Below are 7,489 nucleotides of genomic sequence, written 5' to 3' on the forward strand. Positions count from 1 at the left end.
GCCAGCAGCCGCCGTGAGTGGCCGTCCAGAAGCCGGCGACTGATCTGCCTCACCCGGGAAGAGCGCAATGATGGTGCCAACTTGGGCCAGTAAAGCAACGTCCTCCACAGCTAGACTGTAGAACAAAAGGACAGCAACTTGTCTGTTCCCCTTCCCCCAATTCCCCAATAATAATCTTTAAAAAAAAAAAATCTTAGGAAAATTAAACTTTAATACTTGCTCATTAAATAGTAAAAATTTTTTTAAATTTCTTTTTGAATTTCTTAAATATATAAAAATGGCTTTATAGTGTTTTTTAAGTAGATAATTAAAGTTCATGCCACACTGATTATAGTATCTCAGTCTTCTGAGTGTTTGTGAACTGATGGCACCCAACTTTATGGTACCCAAACCTCTCAACACTTCCAGAGAAAAACACCACTTCTGACCTCCCCATTACCCCACACGCATCAACAGGAGCTTATGAAACTCTCGAATTGCTGCCTACATGATAGGCAAAAAGTGGTGCCTCATGGTGGTTCTTTTACCCTTTTTGACAGCGGCATAATATATCATTACATGAAAGTAAAATAATCTGTTCTTATTTCAATAACTTCACTATTGATGGTGTTTTAGGTTCCTTCCAATTTTTTGTTATAAACAATGCTGCAAACATTTTTTATGGTGCATACATCTTCTTCACACAATTGTTTTCTTACATCCGTAGGATAAATTCAATATTTTGATACATGTTGCCAGAATGCCATACTTTGGAGTGGGCTCAAGTTCTTACTTTACATAAACGTTCTAAATAAAAATCAAAATTCCTAAATTTCTAGAACTACAACTTTTTTCATTTATATTTAAAATTTTTATGTATTATTACTTTAAAGTCTCACTGCCTCCTATTATCTATAGATGTATCATGCTTTCAGAAAAAAAAATGTAAATACAATAGCCCAAACTTACAAAACAAATAAGTTAGGGAGTGATGATTTGCATTATAAAATTATTATTTGCTTTACAAAATGGCACTGATTGAAATTGAAAGCACTTTGAGAATATTTGAAATGACCAAATTTGCAAAAATTCAATTTATATGTAACTTTCCCAGAATATATCAAGTACACAAAGTGAGGTGGGTATATTTGTGGGAACATGACTTTATGAATCTGTGGTTGATTGAATCTGCTGCTGCTTTTTTGAGAGGCAAATTGTATACAATATAAGGAATCTATGAAGGACTAACAAAACTGTAATTATGTGATATTTTTTCTCTAGAGTTCGTTTTTTTTTTTTAAGCCTGTGCTTCAAAAGTAGAAAGAATATGCATTTCCTCTCCCCCGCCTTTCAGACTTCCCAATGCATGCCAGCCAACAGAGTGGCATATGGCACATAACACGCATAGTCAGCCTCCCACCACCTTATTTGCAGAACCAACAGTACATATTGAACTAAACCACACCTCATGTCCAAGACTTTTAATCATGCTTTACCCTTTGGTGTAGGAGAATGGTGGTAGTGGGGGGGAGGGGTGGCAAGATCACTGAAGGGAAGAGAAATATATCATTACGGTGTGGGGTGGTGGCCTTCTTATTCATTGGTTCTGATTCCCTTGCTAGACAAATGAAATGACAATGCTGTGGGGCAGCTCTGGGGCAGTGGGTGGCCAAAAATGTATTAATGACAGCCTGCCCGGACCTTTGAGTGGCAGATAAAGCACACAGATACACACTCCCCACATTTAACCAGCTCCAGCACCATCCAACAGTTTCCCAGGCTTTTGTCTCAATCACTCATTTTTTTTAGCCCAATTCAGAAATATGCAACATACCATTTAAAGTACGTTTGTTTTTGTAAGGAGGGTCTAACATAGAAGCTTGAGGGAGGCCTTTTTCCAGCAAATTCGGGAATCCCTGCCTGCACTTTGACCATAATTAGCCTGCAGCCTTCAGAAAAGGCCTAGAAGGAAGGAGGCGAGCTTAGGCCAGGTCCTCTCAGCACTTCCCTTTTCCTTGCCTCACTCCCTCCCTCAGCTCCCATCAGGCAGTCAAGCTGTACGCAACACTTTCCAGGGGCCCACTGGTCACCTCCAGCAGACGAAATGAGGTGCTGTGCCCAGGGGCCTGTTTAGCGCTTTCAGAGCTTATGGACTTTGGACTCTGGACTCTGGAGAAAATGAATTACCCATTTTATTTTTTGAGGTTGGTGGGAAATGAATCAGTGGGGAAAGGACTAGCCTGGGTATCAGAGACCCGGTTTACTCCCAGCTGGGCCACTACTTAGCCATGTGACCTTGGGCAAGAAACTCAATCCTCCCAGACCCCAATTTTCTCAGCTGAAAAATGAGGGTTGGACTAAGTGATCAAGGGGGTAAAACAGATCAAAGTCACTTGGTCGATTTTGTGTGTTTGTGGGTAGCATTGTCTGTGCGGCTCTGTATGTGTGTAGGTGTAGAATATAAAAAGACAAACCCAAAGAAAAATGGATGAAAGCAACCACAGTGTAAACACCCAGAAGTGAAAGGAAGCAGCTGGGATGATGAGGAGGTATGTCAAAGGACACAGAGTCCCATTGGCCCAGTATAACAAGTTACCCTGTAACTTAGTGGTGTAAACCAAACACCAATTTGTTAAAAAACAACTTAAAAAAAATGATTTTGTGGGGTATGACTTCAGAAAGGGCGTGGCTGCTTTGCTGTCACTTGGGGCTTCTCATGAGGTTGCAGTCAGATATCGAAGGCGACTGCAGCCATCTGAAGGCTCAACTGGGCTGGGTGTCCAAGATGGCCCATTGACATGGCTGGCAGAGGATGCTGGGAGCTCAGCTGGGCTGTGACCAGAAGGCCTTCCCAGCAGGACTTTCTCAGGGGAGGCAGACTCCATAGGTGGTGGCCGCTTTGGCCAGAGTAAGCGTCTAAGAGAAAAAGGCAGAGGTGGCCTTTTCAGATCTAGCCAGAGAAGCCACACAGCAGCATTTCTACCAGGCTTTATTGGTCAAAGCAGTCACCAGCCCATCTTGATTCATGGGCAGGGACGGGGCTCCTGCTTTTGATGGGAGGATGTAAACGAATGTTGGGGTCAAGCTTTGAAAGTGCCACAGCCACCTGATAAGAATGTTCTGATATTTTGCAATTCTTTGAAATGCCTTGATAATTTATATAATTTAATCAGCTTTCTGAGATAAGACGCTTCCTGAATAATCTGGTTTGCTGAATGCTTCTGAAGTGAATGTACTTAAAGAATCACTGAGCTTTTCAAGTAAATTATATGGCTCTGAATCTGAGGTAACTTGCACCTCCACAGCTGCTTGATGTGAATCAAGTTAGCTACTTAACTCCTCAGTGCAGCAAACAGGCAGAAAGCTGTGAAAAATCGAATAACTGGGCTATTATTTCTAGACTGATGTGGATGCTTTGGAAATACGCGTCTGCTCCTGGGAATCTGACAGCTCACTGTGAACAGGGGACGATGCCGCCACACAATATGCGGGGTAAAGACCCCAACTCACCAGGCGTGCCTTGGAGCGAGCTGTTACAGAGGAACATTCTCCAGAATTCATCTCCGGCAAAGTGAGGGCTACCTGGCTCTGAGCTGTTCTGACGTCGGTGGCTGAGAGCAAGTGCATCTCACATGCCGTTCCTCAGGTCTGATTTCAACGGTTGTTCCTCCCCATCTCGCGCAGCTGCCGTCAGACTGATGTTAGTTTCTGGGGATTAAACAGTTTCTGAAGGTTGTTATCACTCCCCTTCGGTGGAGCCTATCTTCAAACACCTTCCTGGATGATTACCATGGCCCAGAGACTGGGCCATCACCACGGAGTGAGATTTTACGCACACACATGTATACACACACACACACACACACACACACACACACACTTCTCCAGCATGTTCCTTTGTGGATGTTTTGTTTTGTTTTTGCATTTTCAAAGCCCAGTGGTTCGTAAGAGACAGTAGAAGGACAAACTAAGAAGACATATGGTAGTGCTTAAATTATTCCCCAAAAGGGTAAGTGTCCAATATGAAATTATTCAGTCTTTCTACTATTCTGGGGTGGGGAGAGAGGCATTTCAACCAAGAAAATCATAGTATACCAACAATGCCCAGAGGGGGACTGAATTATATTATCAACTTCCAAATACAGTCAGCAATATTTCACCAGAAAAGCTGCTTTGCAAAAATTAAACCTCTAATGTTTACACTGGGAAATACCTCCAGTCCTCTGCCGGCTCCCCCAGCCCCTTGTACACATGCATACACACACACACACACACACACACACACACACACTCACACTCACACACACAATTTCCTTTTCTTCCCAAGATCCTCTTTGTTTTCTTCACCTCTGTTATCCTAATATGTTCAGAGGTGATTCTGTAGTGAGGTGTCTAAAATTTCTCCAAAAGGAAAAATTACACAAAGTAGAATTTTATCTCTTATATTTCAAAATGTTTTAAGAACCTATAGACTCATCTGATATCAGCCACGGAAAATGTCAGCCAGAAGGAAATCAATGAGATGATTTCTTGAGACTCTTTTTTTTCCCCATCTAAATTGATAAGTAGAGGAGGGAGGTGGGGTTGGGTTTCAGCTTCCTGTTGTTTTTACTCAGTTTATGCAAATCCAATCTATTCAACTCAGGTTTAGGCATGTTATATAAAGCTTTTATGAAAAGATAAACTTTGAGAAACATTCTTTCATTTTAAATTTAAAATAGGTGATGCATTCATATGGTCCAATGTGAAAACAATGTAAAAATGCATATGTTGAGAGGTCTGTCCCCATCTATTCACATCCCTCTCACCCAGGCCCCCCTTTACAGGTAAGCACATTTTGGGTTCTGATGTTTCTTCCTGTTGTTTATGCTGATACAAGCAAACACAAACATCCATATTTTCCTCCCTTTCCCATTGTTTTTGAGAAAGACTTTAAGAGAGAAGAAACTGGCTTTGTCTGTGCCAGTGGCAGGAAGATATAAGTAGAGAAAGCGTAATGGGATATTTATTGGAAGCTTATAAGAATAAAAAGGATTTCTCAGTTATTTAGATTCCCAGAATCACGTTCTTTGACATTGGTTCTTTGGCTAAATCTATTCTGTGGGCCTCTTAATTCTTTAAACTTCCAAAATCCTCACTGCTTGTATAAGCAAAGTTTTAGATAATTCATATAAGCTCATCTCTTTCGCCTATCAACAAAAATATGTATATGCCTCATGGTTAAGAAAAGAACAAAAAGTACAAAAGCAAGTGAAATGAGGACTCACCTTAAGAAGGGCTCCCCTCACCCAGAAGTCTGAACATGAACATCCAGAGGGCTGAGGGAAGAATATTTGTTTTGACTTGGAAACTTCTCTTTATCTTATCTGTACCCATGTATAAAGAGCCTTAGAAACACCTTACTCTTCTGATACTTGGGAATCTACAATAGAATAATTTTGTAAATTTTAGAAACAACCACAGGAATGTGTATGTAACCATATAATTGATGCTGGGCATTGTGTGGGACTGTGCCAGATCCCAAAAACAATTACATAATTTTAAACTCATATTTTGGAAATGAATAGGCAACAACGACAACCTGTCTTTTAAACACGTTGAAACACAACGACGTAATTTGTTGGTCATTTTTGTGTGTGTAGTATTATGTTATATACCAGATGAATAAAAGACAAACTAAATTGTAAATGACATATAGAATGGTTATTACATAGGTACATATTTTAACAATTGCTTTACATGGCCGATGTTTTCCGAGAGTTATATGATGTGATAGGTGAGTTTGTGAAAGTCAAATAAAATTTGATTAAATATTTAAAGAAATCCTTAGGATGACATTTATTTTGATTTTTTATTTGTGAACTAGCTTTTTAGGGAAAACAAGCTACATGAACATTCTAAGAAAGTTTAACAGTACAAAGTGTACAACAAAACTGATCTCCCTCCCATCCCATCCCAGTTTAGCCAGCCTCTTCCTCAGACACAACCAACATACTACTTTCTTATGTTTCCTACAGAAATATTCTGCATATGGTAATATGTGAATATCCTATTTTTAAAACACAAACAAGGGCATGTTGGAAACCCGTTCTTTCATTGGCCTTGGTCTGCATCACACAGGTACACACATCTGCTGCTGAGTATCTCAGCGGAAGAAAGGACTTCAGGTTATTCGGCCAGCCCCCACTGTGAGATGACTCTTTCATGCAGTAAATGTAAGAATCTTTGTAGAGTAAAGCAAAATCACCTTCTAATAACCTCTCTTTATAAAGGTATCTGTCACACCCTGAGTATTGTCCAGCTCTCATTTTAGGCATCGGGAATCCTCAATGGCTCCCTTCTCAGCGATCACCATCCTGTGCTGCCTGATGTCTGCGGTCTGAAAACCATTCTTTTCCACACTTTACCCAGATTTCCAATTGTTTTAGGCAGGAGGATAAATCCAATCCCTGTTACTCCATCTTGGCAAGAAGCAGAAGTGTCATATTTTTTTAAACACCAAAGTGTTTCCTAAACTTGGATTATACAATCATCTGAGCAATTCATTAAAATAAAGATTCCTGGGCTCCCACCCAGAAACTCTGATTCGGAGGGCCGCCTAGGAATCTGTATGTTGCTGGTGCAGCCCTGCCATGGACCAGACCTGTGGTTTGGGGGCCACAGGCTTTAAGGATGATGTTTATTTGTTAGCTGTCCTAAAGTGATACTATCATACGGACACTTTGTTTTTCAGATGAACAAAATAAAAATAAATGGTGAGATCGATTTCTTGCCAGGCTTTGCGTTATTGAGTTTTGGAAAAACACAGCCACCTCTGAAGAGCATCTAAAGAGGCCAGAGTTCTGTTCTAAAGGGACAGCTCGGCTCCGCATGTGACACAGCAGACACAGTGAGCTCGAAGGCAGGCTGGGCACCGGGTTGGAAGGGGTACACAGACTTGTCTGCACAGAGAGGGCACAAATCCCAGCAGCTTCAGCTTAGTTCAACTCATTTTGGAAAATATTTTTGGCTTGTGTGGTTTTATGCTTTTAGAGTTCCATTTTTAAGCCCGGGACTTGTCCAAACCCACTGAAACTGAGCTGCAGCATCCAAGGAAGATGCTGAGTTTCACACCGATCTCTGCTGAGTCTGTAAAAATTTCTCAGATTTGTCCAAACTGCTTTGTTGAGAAACCAAAACAAAAATCATTAATCCCAGTGGGGTTTGTAGGGTCCTGTGGTTTTCATCCGAAACTATGGCAAAAGCAGCGGTGGGTCATGTGACTTACAAGCCTAAAGGTTTCATTATGAAACCTGAAAAAAAAACCCCACAAGCTTCAGCCTTAAAATATACTCCCATGAGGCAAACCAACCAAAAAGAAAAAAAGAAAAAAAAAAAGAAAAAGAAAAAAGAAAATCTTCTCAGTTTTGGCCTGAAAGCATAGACTAAGGAAACATGTCCAAACCAAATGTTGTCAGGACCCACTACATTTTAAATCCAAAGATGAAATTTATTCCATTGGGGTGACATT

General features: G+C 40.8%; 1 long non-coding RNA gene across 1 annotated transcript in view; it reads right to left on the bottom strand.

Annotated features, from left to right (window-relative positions):
* Window positions 1-5,404, bottom strand: part of LOC109392868 (uncharacterized) — a 22,063-nt gene extending 16,659 nt beyond the window's left edge. Inside the window, exons 1-2 of the long non-coding RNA XR_002126130.1 lie at window positions 5,247-5,404; window positions 3,490-3,687 (exon numbers count right to left, since the gene is read on the bottom strand). This is a non-coding gene — a long non-coding RNA (uncharacterized LOC109392868). The remainder of the gene's footprint in view (window positions 1-3,489; window positions 3,688-5,246) is intronic.
* Between the last annotated feature and the right edge of the window lie 2,085 nt (window positions 5,405-7,489).

This window comes from Hipposideros armiger, unplaced genomic scaffold (assembly GCF_001890085.2).
Source record: "Hipposideros armiger isolate ML-2016 unplaced genomic scaffold, ASM189008v1 scaffold_352, whole genome shotgun sequence".
Lineage (NCBI taxonomy): Eukaryota > Metazoa > Chordata > Mammalia > Chiroptera > Hipposideridae > Hipposideros > Hipposideros armiger.